The 26,330-nt window shown below is 35.6% G+C and overlaps 1 long non-coding RNA gene across 2 annotated transcripts in view; it reads right to left on the bottom strand.

Moving 5' to 3' along the window:
- The window catches only part of LOC144234463 (uncharacterized), a 222,707-nt gene that overhangs the window by 109,502 nt on the left and 86,875 nt on the right, over positions 1 to 26,330 (bottom strand). The window contains exons 1-2 of one of the 2 annotated variants that reach the window (XR_013335962.1): positions 20,323 to 20,400; positions 8,579 to 8,754 (exon numbers count right to left, since the gene is read on the bottom strand). This is a non-coding gene — a long non-coding RNA (uncharacterized LOC144234463). Of the gene's footprint in view, positions 1 to 8,578; positions 8,755 to 20,322; positions 20,401 to 26,330 lie in introns of those variants that run through there. The other variant, XR_013335961.1, reaches the window with a different exon arrangement.

The raw sequence follows: 26,330 nt of genomic DNA, 5'->3' as shown, positions 1-26,330 counted from the left end.
CAGAATAACCAAAGAAAGCATTTTTTAAACCAAATTTAGCAGTCCATGCTGGTTGAAGGAGGGAAGTAATCTGAGGAGAGCAGGCTGTTGAGGCTCCATACACTTGCCTTGTATATGAACCCCATATCAGTACATGATGAAACCATCTTCCCCTCCCCCCAAAACCTGGAAATGCTTCATGAGTCACGTAAACTTTAATCATGGTTTTCTGAGGAGAAGGGACAGAGTGTTAGATGGCACCTCAGACAAAAGAAGTTTCCAAAATCTACTTTAAACAATAAAGTTTTTTTCTTTCCCTGAAAAAGGAAAAAAATTCTTTCCAGAACACATATATCTCCTCTCCATTTTCCCACTCTCTGATCCCTACCATGAGCCCTTGTTCCCTGTCCCATATATGCCTCTTACTATCCATCCCCTCACCAAAACAAAAACCTGGCTGAGAAGTATCAATGGGAAACTAATAATAATAATAATAATAGTAATTAATAATAATAATAATAATAATAAAGCCAAGACCAACCAAGAAAATGAGAGCTTTCAGTCACCCTTCCAAAAGCAAGTGATAAGATGTAATATTTTTAAGCATTTGCCAAATTTTGTTCTTTTCCATGAGCAGGACAGCCTGGAGCTTATACTCTAGAAAGAGGACACAAATATTAAATAAGTAAACAAAATTATCAATTGAATCACTGCAGGTGGAGGTAAGTGCTAGGAGGGCAAAAGTTTGGTGCTATGTTAACAATGACCAGAATTGGTGAGAGAGAGCTACTTTATATTTTCTGGTAGGCAAAGCTTTCTTCAAGGAGGGGACTGCTGATCTGTATCCTAACAGGAAGGTTAATGGCCATGCAAAGATGTGCATTCTATCAGGAGAAATTAGGCAAATTTAAAAGCCATGAATCAGCCCTAAGAGGGCTAGGGAGGCTGGGGTGAAGTGAGTGAATAGAAGCAAGAAATGAAGATGGACAGGTATGTAGGCAGGACCTCCTGGTTCAGAGTAAAATATCTGGATTTCATTCTCCATAGAGTGCGAAGCCACTGTCGAAACTAAGCAGGAGTCACTGACATTTTATAACAGGTATACCGACTACTATTTGGAAAATGACTATAGGGAATCATGGAGGGTCGGTGAATGGAAGTTCCCCATGCCCTGAGCCCTAGGATGTTTGGCACTGGCTTTCATCTTGCTCTGTAGCATTCACCTGGCTTATTAGATTAGGCACTTGGGTACCATGGGGGTTGTTTTAGAGTGATCAATCTCTGTTGGATAGTGGAAGCATTTGTGAGACTGAGGCAACCAAACCTGCTGTGAGGAGTTGAGAAAGAGGTGAAAGATGAATCTCAGGTTTTGAGATGGGTCAGCATTGAGGGAGAATTAGTTGAGGGCAGAGAGGGAAATGAAAGGTAAGCAAGTTAGAGTTCAAACCAAGGTTTTTAAAACCCTTTTAAAAACCTTAAGTTTGAGCTTAAGGGATTTTGACTTTATTTGTTCAACAGCGAAGAAGCCAGAAGAAATATTTATTTTTCACTTTGCTTTTAATAAACCCTTTATTGAAGGATGATTAACATGAATGGCTGGATTCATGGGAATACCCCTCACTCAGAAGAGCCCATGCTTAGTTTATTGCCCTGCTGTTGAAATCCTTAATAATTTTATCTTTGAATTTGTGTTTTGTAAGTGAAGTCCAGTGGTACAATGGAGCGTGTGTGTAAGCAAAGGAGCTTGACAAAATGTCTTTACTGTTTCTTTTTTTTTTTAATTTTTAAAATGTTTATTCATTTCTGATACAGAGTGCAAGCTGGAGAGGGAAAGAGCAGAGGGAGACACAGAATCTGAAGCAGGCTCTGAGCTGTCAGCACAGAGTCTGACATGGAGCTCAAACCCACAAACCGTGAGATCATGACCTGAGCTGAAGTCAGAAGCTTAACTGACTGAGCCACCCAAGCTCCCCTGACTTTACTGTTTCTTACTGCCTCTATTTACATATAGTGTTTGGGATGACCCAAGAGGATGGAATTCTCCTGGACCCACCATCCCTAAAAGTTTAGTGAAATGCAAAGTACGTACAAAGAAAATATTATGGAAGCCAATGGTTTCCAAAATATTAGTAGAATGTGTGTTTATTAAGAAGCATAATAAAATGTATTTATTATTCTACTATTGATGGACATTGAGGTAGTTTTCCAGTTTGAGACTATTATAAATAGTGTTGCCATGAATATCCTTTAATGCACTTGTTTACCCATTTCTCTTGGGTATTTATCTACAAATGGAATTGCTGGGTCAACTAAAACACATACTCAGCTATAGTTGATAACTACCAAACAGTCTTTCAAAGCAATTATATAAACTCTGCATTTCTGTCAGGAATTATAAAAGTTCTATTTGTTCCACATCGCTCCCAGCACTGGTGTTATTTGAGTTTTGCTATCCTTTTTGGTGTGTAGTGATATTTCACTGAGTTTTTAGTTTGCAGTTCCTTAGCCTCTAATAAAATGTAGCATTTCTTCATGTGTATGTTGGCCATTTATAAGTGCTCTTTTATTATTTTTAAAGTCTTTTGCTCCTTTTTCTACTAGGTTATTTGGTTTTTTTTTCTTCTTATTTTGTAGGAGTTCGTCATATATGTTATACTACTCTGTTGTCAAATAGATGTGTTACAAACATCATCCACTCTGTGGTGTGTGTTTTTACTTCTTTATGTTTCTTAATTTTAACACAATCTGATTTATTAGTAATTGCCTTTTTAGTTAATTTTTCATATGTGTCCCTTTGGTTATTTTATCTTCTGCATTTAGCCCCATCTAAATGGGACTATGCCCCATCTAAAATTGATATTTTACAATGTGAGAGAGGGGTGAACAGTTTTTATTTTTCCCCACACAGAATTCAATTGATCCAGCACCACTTATTGAAAAGGCCATCCTTCCCCACAGCACTGCAGCATTGTCTTTCTCATTAATCAAGGGACTACATAGTATGAGTCCATTTCTAAACTCTCTATTATATCTGTACTTAGAAAGAGTTCTTTGATCATACCAGACTGACTGTTTTGCAATTTTTTCATCTAATCCATTTGTCTATCTTTAAAAATTGTTTTTAAATGTTTGTTTATTTTTGGGAGAGAGAGGCACAGAGTGTGTGTGGCGGAAGGGCAGAAAGGGAAAAGGAGAAGAATCTGAAGAAGGCTCCAGGCTCCAAACTGTCATCACAGAGCCCAATGTGGGGATCAAACCCACGATCTGCGAGATCATGACCTGAACTGAAGTCGGATGCCCAACCAAATGAGCCACCCGGTGCCCCACCATGTCTATTTGTCTATCTTTGCCTAATAAGTACCACATTGTCTGAATTGCATTTGATATCTTGTAGTACATATTGATACCTAATATATTTATATGTACTCAACTTTGTTTTCATCTCTCAGATTGTCTGGCCTATTTCTGGCTTTCTTCTAAGACTTTTGATGAACAGATGACATGATCCCTGTGCTATGTTAGGAATCTTGTGATTTCATAGCTATCTCTTGACTTAGTGGATAAATAAGTAAGGGCCAGAGAAAGGAAGTAAGAAGACCAACTTAGATGAATGATTATAAGGGTCTACTACTTGAAATTAGAAATAAAAATAAAAAGGTCTAAGGATATAACAAAAGAAGAATCAGAAGGACCCATGCCTGATTGGATGTATGAAGAAAATGCAAGATTTACTTCAAGGGGAGTCATTGAGGTAATTGAAAGATAGGTAAGAATGTTATTGAAATAGGTAAGAGAAGATCAAGCACTGCTTTGAGGAATGAGGGAAAGATAAGTTCAACAGACAATAAGAGGAATCTCAAGTATTTAAAGAATCATATTTTAAGTGTCCAACAGGCAGTTGGAAATGGCAGATTGGAGGTTAAAGAAATCAAGACTGGAGATAGAGAACTGAATGATATGTATACTGATGTGCCAGAGAGTCAATATGCTTTCAAAGGGAGGATGTCTAAAGAGAAGATAGGGAAAGGAGGGATTGTAGAAGACCACGATAGAAAAAGAGACCAGAAGTAAGAAGAGACAGAGAGAGAAAGAATAGAGAAAGGGGAGAAAAGGAAAAAGGGAAAGAGGACAGAGATAGAAAAAGTTTTTAAATTTCAGTTAACAGAGGCTAGCCATATCTTTACTCTTATGTTAAATCTGTGTATTGCTAAAGTATTCCACTGGAAAATTATCTTGGTGGGACCTTCCTGTGGCAGAGACTTTGAGACTACACCTCCCTTCCTAAAGTGCTGTTCTGTGCCTACTGCTATCTCCTTCCCAGCAAAAGACTTGTGGACTGATAGGGGAACATTTTGGGGTCCCTGGACTTTCTATAAATACGTGTGCATTTGAAGTGAGAGCAAGTGGGTGAGTACTGATTCCTTACATTGTTAGGGAAAGGAATTAATGCATAGACTAATCAACTTGGGGATCAGGAAAAAGTATATTGCACATTGCAATAAAATTATTAATATAATGCCTTGCTTCCTAATTGCATTCAACAAATCTTATTACATTGTTTATCTTTTATTATAGTCAAATTTTAGAATGTTGATGATTCACAAATAAAAAATTTTGAATGCTCCTGATGGCCTGTAGACAAGGCTAATTTATCCCCTGGAAGCCAGATGAAGTGTTGACCATATCCAGGTTGCACTTCAGTGGTTTGAAAGGTAATTGTTTTACAATCCCAGAACTTAAAAAGGACTTCCAAAAATAGAGTAGACCATCAAATAGAAAGAGACAATAAAACACTTGTTTTCTTAAAATTCCCTTCCATTCTGTAATTTATCTAGCACTAGTCAAAGTACTTCATATTAGATAGATAATAATGCAAGACAACATTTTGGAGAAAGTTCTACCATCACTGATGGCAGTTTTGTCTCAACTTTATTTTTCCTAAACAAAATTTATAGAAAGTATAAAACGAAGGGGAAAAAATAGGTTTTCCATTTTGATAGACCCTCAGTACAAATGTGAAGAACTGAACCACATTTAGCAGTTATGTCCATTCCTCGTTTATCCATCTGACCCTTCAGGGAAAAGAAGCCAAATGTGAAAAATGGAAGATTGTTCTTGAGTAGTTTATACTAAAAAGACGTTCCTTAATTGGACATTGAGGGACAAATTTAAGTCAACAAAGAAATCCCAGGACAGCATTTTTCTTCCCTCCACACTTTTTTTTAAGTTTATTTATTTATTTTGAGAGAGGGGAAGAACAGAGAGAAGGAGAATCTCAAGCAGGCTCCACACTGTCAGCAGAGAGCACGCTGGGGACTCGATCTCATGAACCATGAGACCATGGGCTGAGTCAAAACCAAGAATCACACGCTTAACTGACTGAGCTGCCCAGGGATCCCTTTCCCTCTTCACTTTTTAAAAAGATAACTTTGGGGACACCTGGGTGGCTCAGTCAGTTAAACGGCCAACTTCAGCTCAGGTCATGATCCCTCTGCTCATGAGATGGAGCCCAGCGTTGGGCTCCGTGATGACAGCTCAGAGCTTCGAGCCTGCTTCTGATTCTGTGTCTCCCTCTCTCTCTGCCCCTCTCCTGCTTAGGCTCCGCTTCTTTCTCTCAAAAAAAAAAAAAAAAAGATTAAAAAAATTTAAATTAATAAAAAGGATAACTTTGTTAAGACTAATGAGTAAACACACCAAGTTAACTCGCAATGACACACACATGCACACACACACACAAAAGTCTTCTTGTCCAGAGGCACTCTATCATGACTGGTAACTTTATTACTAGAACAATTATCTCATGACACAGGTATTATGATACTCAATAGCCAAATATTTCTAGAGAGTTTTCAGGGCCAGAAAATAAACTGGATGCAGCAATTAAAATTATAATGCAAAAACAAGACAAACTAATTTGGCTAAGTAAGTCCAAAATTGTTTGTGCACTAAAATTTCCATAATTCCTGTCCTTAAGAGAGATTTTCACTCCTAAAATCTCATAATCTCATGTTATCATCTTTGTACTCTTGAAATAACAAAAGTGATAAAAATCAAGTACACACAACCTTTGCTTGTCCTTCACAATCATGAACTTAAAACATGAAAGAGGTGTGTGACATGTCCTTCTCCATTTTTCTGTATTTAGCTATCTTGATAAATGAAAGTCAAATATATTTAAGTAGATATTTCAGACTTCAAAAGTTAATTTATTAAAGAAAAAAGAATTAAGTTTTAATAGAGACTCTTGAACACAATGTAAAAGACATTTTGGGAAAGTATCTCCAAATGTTGATTTTCTAACCAGGAAATGGATTCTGAAAAAAATCACATCCCAATTAGCGTCACTCATGACTTTATAAATTCTTCCTTTTATGTTTTGAGAAATGCAACAGCTCAAGTTAGATGAAAATTAAAATTCAGAGGTTGAATTCAGCTGTGTACTTGAACATTGTGTAAATTCACTGAGCTGAGGCCCAGATTTGTTTACTTGAGAACTTTTCAATAAAATCCTTAAATGTGCTTGCAGCTCCAAATAGCTGCTAAAATCACAAATTCTAAAGCTATGAATTTTTGTGTGTGTGTGAAATGGTACACTGAAATTAACACTACACTTTTGAATAAAACACCAAGGTGGTACATAGAAATGTCTGCAGTTTTCTTGGCTCTGGAAACATAGCTGAAGCTGTGTCTATCATGTTGCCAGGCAGCAATTTCTTAGGGTAGTACCAGAGTAACTTCCCGTCCAAGGCAGAAAAAGTCACCCCATGTTGGCTACACTGTGAAAAGTCTTCACTTCACTCATCTCTCTCATTTGTGAAACACCTGATTTTGCCTGTCAAACTTTCCCCAGCTCTCCCTGAGATCACAAAACCACGTTTTATTTTTAAATGACATGTATCTCACTTGAATTGTTTCCAATCCATTAATCTATTAGAGAGAAGATATGAAAATGAAAGGCCATTGTAATTTGATGATGATAATAATGGCCAGCCTGTATTAAATACTTACTATGGGTCAAGCACACCAATAACACTTCACCTATGTTATTTCATTTAATTCTCAATCAGCTACTAAGATATTCTGTATTTCATATTTCAAGGAAGCCATGAGCACATTATGATTTTTTAAATCATACATACAAATGAAACTTTTTAAATCATATATACATCATACTACAAATGTAAAAGGGGGGAATGCTGCCAAATAAACTATGATGTAATATTTTCTTGTCACTTCAAATTTTTACTTTATACTTGTTGAAAGTGCTCTCTTATCATACCAGCATCTCACTGCTTTGCAATTTTTTTCTCCATATACCAAGGGATTTGGGATTTCTCCTGCTTTTGGTCGTGTGACTTGTTATGTGATAGCAATCCTTTTGCTTGCACCTCAGTAACAAAAAGAACACAGTTTCAGCTACCTGAGGGTATTTTCCTTTCTTGGATATCATAAAGACCCTTTTTTTTTTCTTTGCAAGAAAACCTGGCATAACAATCGTTCTTCCAATGATGAATTCTTGCTTCACAAATAACAAGTTTAAGCTCCACTGCTTTGTTTCTGCATGCACAATAACTTTTTATCTTAAAGCCAAATGCACTGTGTAATTTTTCTGAAGACAGTTTAAATGGCAAATTACCTCAGCATGTGCATTAACACCAATGCCTATAACTCACGTAAACTCATGACAACATGAACAGCAATGGCCAAGTACGTGTGTGTGCATGTGTGTGCGCGTGCGCGCACATGTGTGCTCAGGCAATGCCACTATATCTTAGCTGCTACATGGGCAATGGTAATCATAAAGTACTATTCAGTGTATAAATAATCTCAGTTTCTGAGATGTGAAAATGTAGAATATTATATTTCATGGAATGTATCAAATATAGTGTGTTCAAAACATTATATAATTAGTAAGAGGCCAAGCTAGAATTGTTACATAGGAAATCTGACTCTGGAGCACATTCTCTTAATTGCTACATTAGACTAGTTTTAGAAAAATGAAGAAAATAAATCCATGCCTTTATCTTAATTTTGCTGTTATGACCTAAAACTGGAACTCAATATAACTTTCACCTTATGTTTGTAGGTTTAATTTCAAGCCTTTGCAGCTGCTTCTTGTGTTTTTATTGAACAGTGACACAAGTATCGTAGTCCGTATAAAGAGGTGATGGTTTCTGACTGGAGGGTTTATGATCTAAATTAGACAGGACAAAACCAGGAAAATGAGATGGCAAAAGGTTGTGAGAAACTGGTGTTGATTTCAATTTGCTTCATTTTCATGGTGCAAATGTTCTTAATGCTTCCCGAATTCACACTTCCCATCTCTTTTTCTCCCAATAATTTGCAAGTCATGCCAAGTAGGTGGTAACATTCCCATTGTTTCAAGTGAAGAATAGCCATATATTCACACAGCTAGTAAGAAGATGAGGCAGTTCTAGCACTCAAATTATACCTGTATTCGGAACATAACCATATTCAAAAAAATTATAATCTTGTTGCTACATTTAACAAATGGATGGAAACAATGATCTTATCTGATCACACAGAAACTCTCCTAGAAAAGGAGAGTTTGAAGATATCCCAGATTTCAAACATTTACCTTGACGTAGTGAAAATGAAGCAAGGTGGAATAGCATATGCTCTGGATCCAGCCTGTCTTGGTCCCTATCCTGGCTTTGCCACCAACTAGCTTTGCAAGCTTGGTCAAGTTTCTTAAACTCTCTGTGCCTCAGATTCCTTATCCATAAGGTGGGGATCATAATAGCAATACAAATTCTAGATGAAAAGAAATGAAAGGGTAAAATTCTATCAGTAAGATTGTATATAGACTAGAAAACATGGTCTTTAAAATAGAAACGATGAGTAAAGAAATTTGAGGGAAGGGGAAGGAGGAGGCACTGTTTATTGTTATATTAAACTTGGATTGACTACCAGTTCACCTTCAGTTTTTATGCGTGCTATTATTCATCTATACATATCTGATCTTTCTAGTGGCCCTCAAAGGGTTATCAATTCCTAGCCCAAGTCTTCTGCTCACTGAATAATACTCCTGTTTAAATTTCCAGAAACATATCCACATATCATTTCCACAGTCCCAGTACTATTTGCTTATGCATCTCAGCAAGAACATCTGATAAACACAAGCTTTCTTCCCAAAGCCACACTGACTTTTGGTATTGTGAGCACACTCAGGAGACTTACTAAGCAAATGAATGTCCATTGAATTCCTATTTTCACCTACTTCCCATTTAGTAACAGAGATAGTTACCAGTTCTTTTCAGGATTGTTAAAAAGTATGTCCACATGAAGATAGTATATGAAAAAGTAATTTCTCATTCATGACGGTATTAGAGTGTTCCAAAGGGGTAATGGTGAAGAAAAATAGTACAACTGTGTTGAAGTATCTTATTTGAGCCAGTCTATTTTCCCAATAGAAAAATCTTGGCCTAATATATGTCACATATGTATATAACTACTACTACTTCACAACACACTCTTCACATTAATGTTGGCTGGAGGTGGTAAATAATCTCAAACATCAGAAAATAATAATGCTTTTGTTTATAGTGGACTATATAATTCTATCTTGTCTTTCATATTTCCCTTCTTTGGGTTTTCAATCCCAAACGTTCCCTGTACTCCCTGTGCATACATGCAAAAGTGAGAACATGATCCAGGCTCCTGCAGTTAGAGGACTGCATCCCCTAGGAAACAGTGATTTAGGAATAGGCATGTGATACAGTTCAGGCCAATCTGAGTCCTTCTTAGGAATTTTCTACTTAAACTGACAAGAAAGATTCTGTTTTCTCTCTGTTAAAGTGTTGGAAGGATAAAAGCTAGAGCTATTTGTGGCCATATTTCCCAGCCTAAAGGAGGAAACCTCCCTGGTATCAAAAAGAATAAGGTGCAAAGAGAAGCAAAATCAGAAATAAAAGTTTGCCACATTTCCAAAGAGCAAATTCACCCGTTACAGTACCTTGTGCCTTATATACAATTCTTCTAGAATATCATGTTAACAGTTCCCTCTGGAGTTGCGCCACAAAGTAGTCTTAGTAATGAGGAAAAAAATATGCATGTAACTTTGAATACTTCGTTCCAGTCTCCAAGGACCAGGTTCCTATGGCATGTTCTTCAGTCCTATGAAATACCCAACATCCTGTCCAGTTTCATCAGCTATTAATTACTTAGCTAGTTTGAGTTCCCATCACTTGCAACGATAATAGTCCTAAATAACAGAAACGTCCTATGACTGTACAAAATGCTTTCATACAGATAATTTCATTTAAGCACAGAGAATGTGTCTATTTTATGGATGACAGAACAAAAAGAGGTTAAGGATTTGCCTGCCGCTATAGTCAAGCAGATTCTTTTTTTAAGTAAGAGAAAATAAAAGGGGCGAAATGGAAGAGAATTATATCTAGGTCTCTTCCATGCAGGCTCAGCAAGTTTCCCTCCAGGGTGTATTATGCCACACTTATTTGTCTCCAAATTCAGGCTTGCATTTGGGAGGAAGCATTCCTGGATCCTCACCCGCTCACTGCTGATTCCAACTAAGTGCTCTTCATTCCTCCTTCCCACACTCTGAGTCAAATGCCTGAACAGAAGCTGACTGTTGAACCCCAAATGTATTTACCAATATCTTTTAATAGTTAATATTTACTTAACACATACTATTATTTATATATCATATTTATTAAGCATACCTGCCACTGTTCTAAATGCTGAGCTTGTATTAACTCACTGAATCCTCAGTAAATACTTGTAAGCTAGAAAGTACAATTGTCCTTATTTTATGCATGAGGAAACAGAGGCATCAAAAGATGAGAACTTATGTAACTTGTCTAGGTCACAATGCCAATAAACGGAGGTGTGTGAATTCAAATGCAGGAAATGGCACTCCAGGGTCTGTCTCTGCCTTTGCCTAGATGCACATCACACGGTGCTCAGGTGCTCTGCTTGAGACTCTTGAATACATGTGATATCACCTGTGCACCTGTGTCCAATCTTGTTAATTCCCACTCTCCTATCTTGGGTCTATATTTCCTGTTTCATGACATCCATAGTCTGTATTCCTATGGGACCTGATTGCTCCTCCTCTTTAACATTTCTTGGCTCCTTCTTTATCTATATAATGTACATGACTAAAGGCAAACTAATGCTCATTGTATCTGCTCAGATAATATTTGTAGCACCTGATCCCCACAGCTGACAATAAAAGGATGGACCTGAACTAACACTGCTGGCAGGGAGTATTTGGAGGGCCCACAAGTAACAAAACTGTCTGATGCTTTCCTTCCTCCTTTTTTCCCTCCTGTTGGACTTTATAATATAAAGTACCAGCTAAGATAAATTACTCTCTTCCTGAGACTTAGTCACTATATTTACTAAAATAGTTTGCACAATATTTGCAAAAATTCAAGTATCAAAGACAAATTTGGGTAAACTTAAAAATATAATTTATAGGAAGGATATCAAATGCTGACAGAATAAAGGGAAAACTGGAAAAGTAGGCTTTGAGGTTGCTAAAAGTTTACAAAACTTCAGTTATAAGATGAGCAAGTTCTGAGGGTCTAATGTATAACATGGTGACTATAGTTAATGATACTGTTTTGTATACTTAAAATTTGTTAAGAGAATAAATCTTAAATATTCTCACCAAAAAAAAAAAAGGTAACCTTATGAGGTGATCCCTATGTTGATTAACTCAATCTTGGGAATCATTTCACAATCATCTCAAATAAATATATTGTATACTTTAAATATAATTTTACCTATCAAAAAGAAAGAAAAAAACTAAGCTTTGAGAAGGAACAGGGAGAAATACAAATCAAGGCAGCACAACAACTTAACTGGCACCTGGGTCCAACTGCTGGAGTAAATAGGCTTCAAATAACTTTTTTCTTGACTCAGCTCAAGATTCTAGACAAGACTAATCAACTTTAGTTCTGTGCCTCACTTTCCCTTGACTGACATTTATACTCAAATTGCCCATAAATGAAAAGAAGAAACTCCCTCAAAAGTCACAGTAAGATTAAAAATTGTTAATGGTTGTTAGGCAGCCAAATAATAACACAGCAGTGTCTATTCGACAGTAGTGACTTCAGCACCATAGCCTTGACCATGAGTATTCAGTAAGTTGTTCCCAATTCCAGTATCTACATTTAGTGGTATTTGGAAGGTTGCTTTTATTCAAAACTTTATAGAGATGACAAAAAATTTTACTGAGATCAAATAACTCCATACTTGGTAATGTTACCTAGATACATGTTAAAATACAGGGAACTAGAAAGGATACACAGGAGTTTCTGAAACCTGTTTATCTCACATAGAATTTGTGATGAACCTGGGACAAGGAGGTTAAGAGTGTGGTTTCTCCCAGAACAGACTCTCCTCTCTGGGTTCCATGATTTTCCATGCTGGGACACCTACTTCTGTTTTCAGGGCCCCACATCTTTGCTCCTGAACTCATTTAAAGTCAAAGTTTGCCCTCCCTCAAATATTCTGTTACACTTATGGCAGCACCCTGCCTTTCAGACCTAAACTTTCTAATCTGTGGCTATGTCTTCTCTGATGACTACATCTCTTCAGAGGACCAGACATCCCTGGGCTGCAACTATGCAATACAGTACACCTTTTAAAATGGAAATCATTTCTTTGGCATAACAACTGAACACTGATTCTCCTTTGCAAGGAAACATGGATACCATGATAATTGCTAAACAAGATCATTCAAAATTTTTTTTGATTTTGATCTTTGCTCACTCTAGTCCTTGCACTGAAACCACAGTGTTAGGTCAAAAAACTTATATTTAAATATTTTTTGGGATGTTTAGACTTCCTGGATGTTATTCTACTAATAAAATCAATAAAGTCAATCAAAATCCCACCTCCTTACTTGGTAGTAAATACGACCTCCCCTGATGAGTGGAATAGCATTTACTTCTTATGCCTAATGGTTAAGTCAAATTTAAAAACTCAAATTTTTCATTTTGAGCAAATGTTCTTCACAATTACACAAATCCATTCAACAGGCAAATTCAAATAAAACCTGGGGTTTTATTTTACTGTTAACTCAAAATGACAGATCCATCAGGATCAATAACAGCATCTCAGATAAACTCTATTAAGTCAGGGCAGATAGGATAGGCTTAGGCTATGCCACAGATTTCCAGATCTTACTGGCTTTACATGGCAAACATTCATGTCTCACTCTCACAATGATGGCTGCAGATCTTAGCTGATCTCCAGGGCAGCTGCCTTCCTTTGAGTTGCAGAAATTAAAGATTTCTGGAGTCTTTGTGCTACAAATGTTTGCTCATTCCCTACTCTAGACTTCTCTCTCTCTTTCTCAATCTCTCTCTCTCTCTCTCTCTGAAAACTATCATTAGCCCTTAGAAATGCAGCGGCCTCCCCTCATTAGCTCTACCTTCTTCTTACATACTCGTCCCTCAGATACTCACATGTATCATTTCCTCCTCCACATTCTGGAAGCTCCCAACTCAGACACTCATCAACTGCTTAGTTACCTTGACTACTGCCACCTTCTTCCCTGCCAATTCTCCTTTGTCACCTATCCAATCTATTTAAAACCCCTCTGCCAAGATATTCTATTCACACAGCTAAGACCAAGACAGCTATGTCTTCCCATCGTCTCTAACTTCCCTTTCCTCCACGACTTCTAACTTCTGGCTATTTTTTGTTTGTTTGTTTTAATCTATCCATCAACAAAAATTTACTAACTTCCTTGCAGGATTCTATAAACTGTGCTAGTAACTCTATTCAAGAAAAAATGTAACGTGTTTTCTATCACTAAGCATATTGCAATGTTACTGGGGATAATAATATAAATAAAAAATGAAACTTAAATATATTTTTAGTAACTACTCTATGGTAGTTCATGGCCATCAGATGGAGTTCAGGAAAGGGAGATAGATGCTTGGACTTGAGAATTTTCAAAGCATCTAACTGAGTGGTTTCTAAACATGAGAGAGGTTAAAAATTACTTCAAATTTTATTGATTCATCATCTCTACAGATGGAGGCACTGGAATCTGTAATTACATATGCAAAACATATAATGTATACCATATGGTTACTGTATGTATGTGCATATATGCATGTGTCTGTGTGTATAATGTATTTGTGTGTTTATAAACATATATCCATACATTATGAGTAAAAATAAACACCTCCTCAAGTGATTTTCATGATTATTCATGTTTATGATCCAAGTCTATTCCATTCTTATATTTTGTTAAATCAAAGCCAAAAATAAATTGCAGAAAAGTTTAAGTGCCTTAGCCAAATCACATAACTAATTACTGACAAAACTAGAAGCTCAAACTAGAAGCTAAAAGCAGGTTTCTTGACTCACAGCCCCCCACTCCTCCAATGCTATGTACTCCATGAAGATGGTGGGAAGACTTAGAACTTCAGCTGAACCCTGAATTATGGATAGGTTTCATAAACATGGGTTATTTCAAAGGAAGTTTCTTCCCACCTCTGATCCTATGCAACTAATTTAAATTCAATGCATATTTTACATATTTATTTACAGGCTAATATATATAAAGCATCTACCTGGACACAATGGGAGACAAAAAGATTAATGAGCATGCTACCATTCCTCAGGGGGAATTTACCTTTGAGAAGATACTGACTTCCAAAGTCCTTTTTAGCCTAGGCGCCCCCTGGGGAGCTTTGACAATACGGAAATTCCTTTTATCTACCTGAGACTACTGAATCACAACTTCTGGAGTGGGACACTGAAATATGTATTATTAACATGCTTCTCAGTTGATTCTTAAGCACAGTAAATCCTGAGAAACATGGTGGTGGCAAATGAAGACCAATAGCACAGATGATACGTAAGATAAGGTTTTCAGTTCGAAGATGTAAAGAGAGAGACAGAGAGTTCCTTCAATATTGTAGTAAGGACAAAGCTATACAAACTGCAAGTTTGCAAGTTAAAGACTTCTTTAACATATTAAGAAACTGAGGTTGCAGGGCCACCACATACCCCGAAGTCTGGGGGAGACACAGTGTTTTCAGGGAGAAACAAGGCCAAGAATTTACTGACTTGCGGCAGACAATACTAGATACAATCTTAGCTGAAAAGAAGATGCAGCTAAAACATTTAAACAAATTGCTAGAGGATGAGGATGAACTTGGCATGAGAGTGCCAAGCTCCTAAGCATCTCAGCTGAGGACTTTACACACTCTTGTGGGCTTTGACTCCATGAACTCCACCAGACACTCACAGGGAAGGTCAGGAAGAATCCTGAGAAGGCTTTTCTTGGGGTGCTGTTATGGGAGGAAACAGTAGCTGCTGCCAAAACCCTGGCTCAACCCATCATCTCTATGTTTCCTACAATAGCCTTAATCTGCAGGGGGAAGAACAGTGAAAACTATTATCTTAGGGCACTAGTGGAAACCCATTGCATTTGGGGAACAAAACAGAAGAAGAAAGCAAGTACTACCCCTCTGACTGGAGCCAGAACTCCTACCAATTGTGAAATGGGCTTAGACTTTGAGGGCATTATGCTAAATGAAATAAGATAGAGGAAAACAAATATACGATTTCACTTGTGTGCAGAATCTTAAAAAAACCTGAACTCACAGAAACAGAACACAGACTGGTGGTTGCCTGAGGTGGGATGGGGGGTGAGGGACAGGTGGAGGGAATGGGTGAAGATATTGTAAAGAAAAAAGAAAAAAAAAAAAGAAGGCTCTGATCAAAACCCTGAACAAGAGCCTTCTAACCAAGCCTAGTCAGTCAACAGAAATAAAATGGTTGCTTTAAGCCCCCGAAAAGTAAAAAGAATTGTTAGGGTCAAAGGCTGTATCTTAAGAAAAATTGAAATGGCCTATATCTAATACAAAATGGGGTTAGTTGTAGGTTTTTTTTATTCCTAATCAGATTTCTTATAACCTTATATCCTTCATTTGTATTTGATCAATCTGGAGTTCTTGTCCCTCCGTAGTAAGATTAAGTATGATTGTTGAAAGATCTGGGTGCCTATTCATTTATGACCTCTAAAAAGTATCAATATCCATTCACTTTATTTCTTTAATAACCAAAAGTTTGTTCTTTCCACAAAGTTTAATGAAGTAAAAACTAACTCCCTGGATTACTTTCTTCTAATCCAGAGCTGAGGTCTGTATATTAGGTAAACTGCCTAATCTAAAAAGTTGTTTTAAGTGTTTGAAGACAGAAGTATATTTTATGTTATCCTAGATGTTCTATCAAAGTTACTACTAATTTCTTGGATCTTTTTTTCTCCACATAGATGCAACTTTCTGAATGGCAGTAACCCATACTTCCTTCAACTAAGATTTGTCTAATGACCTCAAAGAAACACTTGTTAGGCTTTTGCTGTATGTTTAGTTTTATTTCCCGTGGCCAACTTTCTTGATCTTCTAAACATAGATATTTAATAGTTTCCACTAAGTAGGAAAATAACTTCTAAAAAGGATTATTGCCCAATATACTAAAGGAGGACGTTCATTTTGTAAGAATTTATTTGCGAGCAGATAATCCTCACTTTTAAAATACAAAGTACAAAAACCTTATATATATTCACTATTTGTGAAACTTATTTATTTATTTAACTATTTAATTATTTATTTATTTAACTATTTAATTATTTATTTATTTAGAGGGGAGGAACAGAGGGGGTGGAGAGAGACAATCCCAAGCAAGGTACACACTGGGGCTCCATCTCAGGACCATGAGATCATGACCTGAGCAGAAATCAAGAGTCAGATGCTTAATCGACTAAGCCACCATATTTGTGAAACCTTAAACCTCTCCTGTGTGTAATTAAATGAGTAATGCATGTGGAAGCACTATAACTCTATAGCACCATATAAAAATGTTAATTTTGTATTATTCATACATATACTATTATAATTCATTCTTTCAACAAACATTTTGTTAAAATCATTTAACAATTAGACATTTTCAAGTAATTTTCCCAATCTTTTCTCCCCCATCTGCCTCCCAGACTGAGTCTGGTTCATCTCTATAGCCTCATAATTTAGCTTATCAACTGAAACATAGTAAGCACTCAATAAATATTTATTAAATGATTCCAGACATTCTCAGTTTCCTCTACTTCCTTCAAGCAGAGAAGGACAAATACCATATGTTTGCACATATAGGAGGATTAGGAGGAAGTTAATGAAGGAGGATATGGGAGAAGAAGGAGAAAAATAGTTGGGGAGAGGGAGGGAGGCAAACCAGGAGACACTCTTGAATGCTGAGAACAAACTGAGGGCTGATGGGGGGTGGGGGGAGATGGGCATGGAGGAGGGCACTTGTTGGGATGAGCACTGGGTGCTATATGTAAACCAACTTGACAATAAACTATTTAAGAAAAATTTTTAAAAATAAAAAAATAAAAATAAAAAAAATACTTCCAATGAAACTTAATATATTCTAAATTATGTTGTGGTAAAGTTACTCAGTATCTCCCAGTTTCACTCCATAATGACCTGTAGTCTTGAAAAGAACATTTCCCCCTTTGAATCAGTTTAAACTTGCCTGCATTATTAAAATAATTAATGGACATTCACACTTTAAATTTTACATCTTCATTCAAACACCATCTTTTTAAATTTAATCATTAAAGGGCCACCATATGTTTAAAACTCATCACGATTGTTTATATAGGGAGAGACTGGTGCTCCCTCTGCTGGTTCTAGAGATAAAAAGGGAACTGGAAAACCCACTCCAGTCAGTCATCTTGGCAACAAGGGCTTCTTACAACCTGAACTGAACTAACACACCACATTGATACCCATGCTTATCAGATATGAAAGACATTATGGAAAGAGATATCTGAGACTTAAGGTTAAAAAAAAAAGCCATTGTTTAAAAACAAGGAAAAGAAACCTAGGAGAATAAAACAATAAAAAATGTAAAATAAAAGTTGACAGATTCTCTTAAAATGATGTGTATAAAATAACAAAGATAGTTTCTTTTTTATTGTGAAGTTATTAACTTGCATACCCAAAATAGTATGTGCATAGAGTATTTTAAAGTTGCAGCATGGATTTATGATCATTATCTCAGTTGATGCTTACAACAAATGCTGTAAGTTAATAGGCCAGGGAACACCATCACTATTGTCCCTTCCATTTCAAATGGAGGTATCGCTACAAAGATGCATAGCTCTTCTCCAGGGCCTGCAAAACAATCCCATGACCACTTCTATGTTTGAGGCATTAATAATAACTAAATTCTAATGAACACTTACTATAGCCAGGCCCTGAAACAAGCAGTTTACAAGCAATGCCTCTATTACTTCTCATAACAATTCTGTGAAAGAGTCACTATTATTATTCCCATTTTACAGAGGAAATTAGAATACAATCACTTTTCAGAGCCAACTTGTTATTAAAGAGTATGCCCCATATCCAAAATAGGTCATGTGGAAAACTCATCAAACCCCACTCAAACACATGTGATATATTTTGTGGAAATTATAGTACTCTCTGAAGAATGCCATGAAATATCATATATTTAGTTCTATTGTATAAACTAGAAACATTTCTAGAAGAAAATATTCCTAGAACTATATATATATATAGGTACCAACGAAATTTTTTTAAAAGTTTATTTACTTATTTTGAGGCAGGGAGGGGCAAAAAGAGAGGGAGAGAGAGAGAACCCCAAGCAGGCTCTGCACTATCAGCACATAGCATGACACAGGGCTTGAACTCACAAACCATGAGATCATGACCTGAGCCAAGATTATGACCTGAGCTGAAATCAAGAGTTGGATGTTTAACCAACTGAGCTACCCAGGCACCCCTATCCAACCAAATTTTATCTATCATCTATCTATCTATCTATCTATCTATCTATCTATCTATCTATCTATCTATCCATCCATCCATCCACACACACATTAATATTTATATATTTATTTTTATTTATATATTTATGTATATATATAATTTTATATATTTCTATATTTCTATAATCATATATAAATCATATACAATATATATCAAAATTATAGATCTTTATATCTAATTTTAGAACAGGAAATTTGTACCTCTTACTCCCTTTTGCCTATTTCACCTATACCCCCAATCAAATTATATTTACATTGTATAGGTTTAAATATATAAATATATTTCAGATTTGGAGAGGGATTTTATGTCCCAGAATGCCTTCAACTCTAAGTACAGACATCCTATGCCTTACACTTATTTCACCGACTGAATTATACAGAAGTTGAAAAATTTTGAATTTGAATCCTGAATTGAAATTCAGGATATATTTCAACTATTTTCAAATCAGTCCTGAAAGAGACTTCCTGCATCTTTTTATAAGATTAAATTGGCATAAATTTAAGATTTATTGAAAAACCCCTACCCTCTCCCCATGATTAAGTACATGATTAAGCTTTGTATTTAGACTTCATATGTCTTCTTTTAGGTCTTTAAATATGTTTTGCTGAAATCCTGGCTTCTCAAATTACATGAGCCACTATCATAAAAATTTGCACAGTAACAGAAATAACATGAGATTGAAATCAAAGACCTTTTACTGATCCTAATTTTTTGCTATATCATCCTCTTTGCTTTGCAGTGTTTCTCCGCAAAACTACTCCGAGTTTCTACAGGGAATGCAAAATTTTCAAGCATCTCTAAAATGCTATGTGTTGCTATACTCCCAAAATACACAAAAATTTTCAGGAAAATATTTTATCAAGTTAAAACCATATAAGATGAACCCAAATTACCTTATAAAGTGATGAAAAAGCTTGTTTGGCTGTCCAATCTGCCTTTTCATGCTCACTGTTTATCCAGCTGCATGTACCACTGAGCAAACAATCAGCAGCAGTTACCAAGGTTTTACAATAATAACAAATTATGAGGTAGAATCTTAGAATTCAGAAAATTCAACCCATAAATTTAACTATTTTCTGAGTATTTGGGAAAAAAGGCAACTCAGTCAAATTTTGTAGCAAAACCCCAGTGTTCTGTGGGAGGCTAGTTTGAAAATACATCTCTTTGGATTCAGATTTTGATCTGCCCAATCATCTAACTTTCCCTCCATTGATGCCCCAATAGAAAAGCAATACAAGAAATTAAACTCTATTGAACTGCTTTTAATTTAATTTTATATTTGAATGAAATTAAATTTAATCAAGCACCCATAGACTGGCTCACAGGGAGCAGAGAATGGGATAAAAGGCACTGACCACCCTACAACTGAGTTTTAAAAAACATCAGCCAAACCTTTAAAGAATGGGTAAAGGTGAAGTGTGGGTAGTATGACAGTAGGAAACCCCCGTCAGTCCCAGACACAAGAGGAATCAGTACTTACTTCCAGTCTCTTTTCCATGGACTCCAGCAGATGCTCATGAGAAAGATAATGGCACAGTAGACAACCTGAGAGAGTCCCCTGCATGGTATGGGCCATCAGGAAGACAGTGACTGCTGCTGTAAGGAAAGCATGAACTCCAGAGACCCTACCCAGACCATCCCCTCAGAAGTAGCAAAACCTTAAACCTCCGTGAGAGGGGCAGAGAAAACTCTGTCACTACCAAACACAGGTAAAGACCCACTGCTGATGGGAACATGTAGAAGAAAAACTCCCTTAGCCCTGTAGGAGAACCAGGAAATGGTATGGAGTCAGCCCCATGATCTTATGTTATGCCGTTACAGGTGCGCTGTCACTGCTGGAAGGGCCAGGAAACACTCTCCTGCACTAAGACATCAGAAAGCACACCCACTCTTCCACAACCAATCCCTACTACTAAGAGCAGCTAGCAATTTCACTCCTACGTGTTTGCCCAAGAGAAATAAAAATGTATGTCTTCACAAAACCTGTACACGAATGTTTATGGAAGCCTCACTCATAGTTGCTAAAAACAACCTAAATGGAAACAACCTAAACATCCATCAATTGGTGAATGGAAAACAAACTATGTCATAGCCAACTAGTGGAACACTACTCAACAATGAAAAGGAATAAAAACTACTATTACATGTAACAACCTGGAAGAATCTCAAATGCATTGAGGGAAAGAAGGAAGACACAAAGGCTGCCTACTATATGCTTCTTTCATATGATATTCTAGAAAGGCAAAACTATCCTGACAAAAAGAGTTCAACGGTTGCCTGGAGGTAGGAGGGGGACACTGACTACAAAAGACACAAAGAACTTTGGGGGAACTAATCATCTTTATCCTAATTGTGGTAGTGGTTACATGACTGTATACATGGGTCAAGTTTATAAATGAGGACAATTCTATTGTAAGTAAATTATTCCTCCATAAATCTGACTAAAAAAATCAAAAGATATATATTTGAGCCTCATTTCTGTCATAGTCTGAGTGATTTGGAAAAAGATTCAGTTCACTTAAGCCAGCTTTTTATGAAGTATCTACCAGCTATGCCATGCTATATCTAAGAGGTGAATTAGTTGTGGCCCACTAAGAATACACAGAGTAATGATACTTATTAATATATCTTCAGCAATTTATGAACTAAATCTGAAATTCCAATGCAAAAAAGAAAATATCTAGAGCTATATGGCAATGAATTACATTATTTTAGAGCTTGTGGGCTACAACTCAAGAGGTTTTTAGAAGGAAATTTATAACCTAAAAGGCATTTATTGAAGAACAATATATATGTATATATATATATATTTGTTTAACTCAAGAACCAGAAAGAAAACAAAAGCCCTCAAATAAACAAAGGAAAGATGTAAGCACAAAACAAATGAAACTATGCATTAAAATGAGCTTAATAGATTAATAGATCACTTTACTTGCTGCAGAAATACTTCTGTCACTGGTATATAATATTTATCGTTACTCACTGAGAGTTTATATAGTATGCAGTCTTTCCTAAACTAATTTGACCACTAAACTATGTGTATGTGTGTATGATTATACCTGTCTTATACATAATGATCCACAGGAGAAATTTTAGGAAACATTGGTCTATTGGCTTAATTAAATCATTTAACTTCTGAGCTCCAATTTACCTCTCTAGAAGAAAAATGAAATATAATTCCTCTCTTTATCTCTACCCTTAAAATCTAGTTGGTTATACAGAGGGGAAAGGTAAAACCAATATAAGAGATCCCAAATAAAGTTACATGAAGTAACAAAGAGAAAGTATTTGAAATAAGGAAAAAAATAGCTGTATTCTATGAAAAGTTTCTAAAACAAAAAGAAAAAGATATTCCATTAGAAAAGTGGAAAAGGGAAACTTATTTGGGAATTCACAGGAAATATGCATAAATTATTCTTATTTTTTTAAAAAAGGGGGGAAAGCAGTGAAAATTGTAATGCTGAGGAAACTGTTCTAAATGATGACCTTCCTCTACTTTTTTGTCTAAATAGTTATTTATCTTAAACAGATGTATAAGAATATTTTTCTCTTCCATGCACATCCCTTCCAGGTGTTCTGGCAATACTGGTGGACTCCAATTCACTCAAACCATAAACATTTATCAGGCTCTTGAGAACAATACACTCTTAAATTGGCTGAATTTGGTCTGTTTCCATAATCATAATCTTTCCAACTGATAAATCAAACTCAATGTTATTACTCCTCAATAATTATAACCAAGCTACCACCACTATTTTTCAAATTTCAACTCTTTTTTTCCCCCAACACTCTTGTTAGCAAGAAACCAGGTTAGCAAGAGCAGGGCCATTTTAGCTAAACTAGTTCCACTTATTTAGAATGTTGATTTAAGAAACAATTTTTAACCCAATGCTATTTGAAACATTGAATAGGTATTGCTGCTGCTTAGGATAAAAAAAATGGGAATGAGGTGATAAAGTCATATTTATTTTAATGTGATCTCAACATGTGCTAAAAAGGAAAAAAAGTAGAAAATCTATTCACTCTCTAATGGATATGGATTCATAAAACTAAAAAGATTTGATAATACTGAGCAACAATACATGAGAAACTGGTTATTTTCAACACTCAGTGCCTAGTTTGGTAGTTAATGAGGTGAGAAGAAACCAAGAGTGGTTAATATTCCCACAAACTGATCATAATCAAAGCATTACAATGTTAATTATGGAATTAAGGGGACTGTAACCATGAAAATAAAAATAAATGTAAAGTCACCGCCTTTGTTCTAAATGTGTTATGGCAAAGCTTATTTTCTAAAGCTAGATGGGACTCCAAAAAAGATGATGCTTCTGTGGAAATTGCTTTAAAAAAATCAGGTTGTGTGAATTTTGATGATAGCACCTAAAAAATATTTATCCATGTTTTGCCATGTAAGTCTAGGAAAGAAACTCTCAATTAATTAAGATATTTAATTTCCCAAAGATCATATATACTCATAGATAAAGTCATTACTAAGATAACCTCTTTTTATATAATGTTGGAAACTATTAGATTTATAACTTGGTTCTCAATCTTTCTATTTTCAAAAGGTAAATAGACAGTCTTCATTCTATATTGTTGATACAGATATTGTTATTTATATGACACTAACAGATTTTATCTAATTACAGTAATAATAATCTAACTTCAGAACTACTGCCTCTTTTCATTGGATTTGTCAATTTTTAGAGCATTTGTCTTTTGACAGAGTATTACTAAGAATTTAACCTAATGAAGGTAATACATTTCCTATTAAGCCTTGAAAACCTAAACGTCTCCACAAACTTTTTCATTCAAATTTACTTTTCTCTGGAATATAAGCTAATCTATTTCAATTGCAAAGATTTGAGAAGACCACAAAAGTATAGAGACAAAAAAGAAAAGGATCAGCATATTACAAATCAAAGGCAACTACTACTAACTCATATTCTTTCCTTGTATCTATTTCCTTTAAATACTTAAAATCATAGAAATATACAAATTTATTTTATACTATTTTCATTTAAAATGATTGAGAGTCGGGGCACCCGAGTGGCTCAGTCAGTCAAGCCTCTGACTTCGGCTCAGGTCATGATCTCACAGTTGGTGGGTTCGAGCCCCACTTCAGGCTCTGTGCTGACAGCTCAGCACCTGGAGCCTGCCTTAGATTCTGTGTCTCCCTCGCTCTCTGTCCCTACCCTGCTCACACTCTGTCTCTCTCTCTCAAAAATAAACATTAAAAATTTTTGTTTTAAATAAAATGATTGAGAATAAGCACTTTCTATGCCACCTCTTGCTGCATAGTATTATATGGAATGGGTTAACCATAGTTTATTTTACTATTACCTCATTAATAGATTTTTAAAGTATTTCTAAATTTTCACTATTATATCATGAAATTTATCTCTGTGTAGGATGAAATAGTAATGAAGAACCCAAGCAGAATTTGAAGCAGACAGATGTAAGCTCAAATCCTGGCCCAGCTACTTAGGAGTTTTGGTGAGAAGTGAATTATATAAGTAAAGCCAGTCATATGGTAAGTAAACAATGAATTAAAGCTATTATAATGAAGCTTTTCTTAAATATTACAATTTTTTGTTATCACTCATGCCCTGAGATTGGATTTCTTGGTAAAACAATGTAAACATTTTTAAGGATTATCACACATATTGTCAAATTATTCTCCAAAGTAGCAAGCCAATTTAAGCTCTCCTCAGTATTACGTAAGAAGTAATCCTCAGCAAAATTGAGTGTTCTCATATTCTTTAATTCAGTAGGTGAAAATGTTATCTCGTTTCACTTTTATCTTTTTGAGCATTTAGTAACATTATACTTTGTAAAGCATGCATTAATCATTTGTACCTTTTAAATAAATTATCTACTCATGTCTTTTGCCCATTAACATACCGGAGTTGTATCAATTTATATAAATGCCTTAAACATTATGGCTTTAATATTGTGTCATATGTATAGTTAAATAGCTTGTCTTATTCTCTGTCTTTAAATTTGTTCATAATACTGATATTGAGAAATTTTGTATTTTCTACAGTCAAATCTATAATTCTTTTCCTTTATGAATTCTTCCTCCCTTACCCAGAAATTGAAAAATAATCACCTTTTATTTCTATTTGCTCAAATTAACTTTGATATTCTAAAATTGCCTTTTTAATCTCGACAAAACATAATTCGGTTTATGATATTAAATGAGAATCAAAATTTAATTTTTCTCCAAGTAGCTAAACAATTGCCCAAATAAAATTTATTAAACAATCTTTCTCTTAATCATTGATCTATAATGTTTCCATTATGACGTAGAAAACTTTTACATAGAATAAAGTTTAATTTTACAAGGTACCAAAATTAATCAAAGATATTATCCATTGTCCCTGATCTGTTTTTGGAAGAGGAGCTGCTATTAATGATCCCTGAGGCAATCTTCACCCATAATTATCTCCCACACCCACTGGGTTTAGGAGATTGCCAAGACCAGAAAGGATGATGCACAAAGGAGAATAAGGGTAACTGAAAACAAGTCTACATTTTAATTTATGGTCATTCCTTTCCTCTCACTGTGCCCAAAAGAAGCCTGCATCATTAATGGAATGAAATAAAGTGCAGGCAACATTTATCAATCACATACAGTGTTCCAGGTCCTGTATCCCCTCCCGTTCCCCAGAGGTAGACATTCTTTTCCTAATTTTGCAGTTATGGAAACAAATTCAGTAATTTTAACTAAGCTTCCCAATACCACACAATTAATAAGTAGTCAAAATAGGATTTGAAACTAGATCATTCTGAATCAAAATTCATATTTATCAAAAACAAAAAACAAAACCCCTTAGTTAGAAAGAATCTCTCTCTCTCGGTCCCACCCCGATCATTTATTTTCCTGAAATATTATCTCAATATCAGCAATAATTTGGAGATTTTATACTCTTCAAGGATAAGGGTGTATGTGAAGTTGAAAGGATGAGGAGGAAAGAACCCATGGCCGGAGTGTAGGAACCCTGCTACACAGGGTGTGGGCTGTGGCACAGAAGGTTAGATGAGGGTGTGACCATATTTCAACAGATCACCAAGGTCAATGAGGACAACATTAGGACCAGATAATGCTAGCTATAACTTAAAGGGGCAAGTACTACGTGAAACAGAATACTAGCAATGGATTTTACCTCATTACTAATGCCATCAGTGACCATGGCTTAAGGCCTTCAGAGCCTCAACCTGGGAGGAGAAAGAAAAAGAAAGTAAAACAATCCTGATTGTGCAATTTCCAAAATGAAGTGACTAATAGTCAAATAAAGTTTGATCAAATTTTTAGGTTTCATTTTCAGCATCAGAAGAAGGGAGATTGAGTTTCAAAAATGTAAATGAGCTCTATATAATAATTGTAAAATTCACAACAGTCATCATGGAATTGAGCCCTAGTCATACTAGGTTAAAAGAGGAGATTACTGAGAATTTAGACACACAGCCAGCCTGAAAGTCTAC

This window comes from Crocuta crocuta, unplaced genomic scaffold (assembly GCF_008692635.1).
Source record: "Crocuta crocuta isolate KB4526 unplaced genomic scaffold, BGI_CrCroc_1.0 scaffold154, whole genome shotgun sequence".
Classification (NCBI taxonomy): domain Eukaryota; kingdom Metazoa; phylum Chordata; class Mammalia; order Carnivora; family Hyaenidae; genus Crocuta; species Crocuta crocuta.
This window is presented reverse-complemented; position numbering and strand designations above follow the sequence as displayed.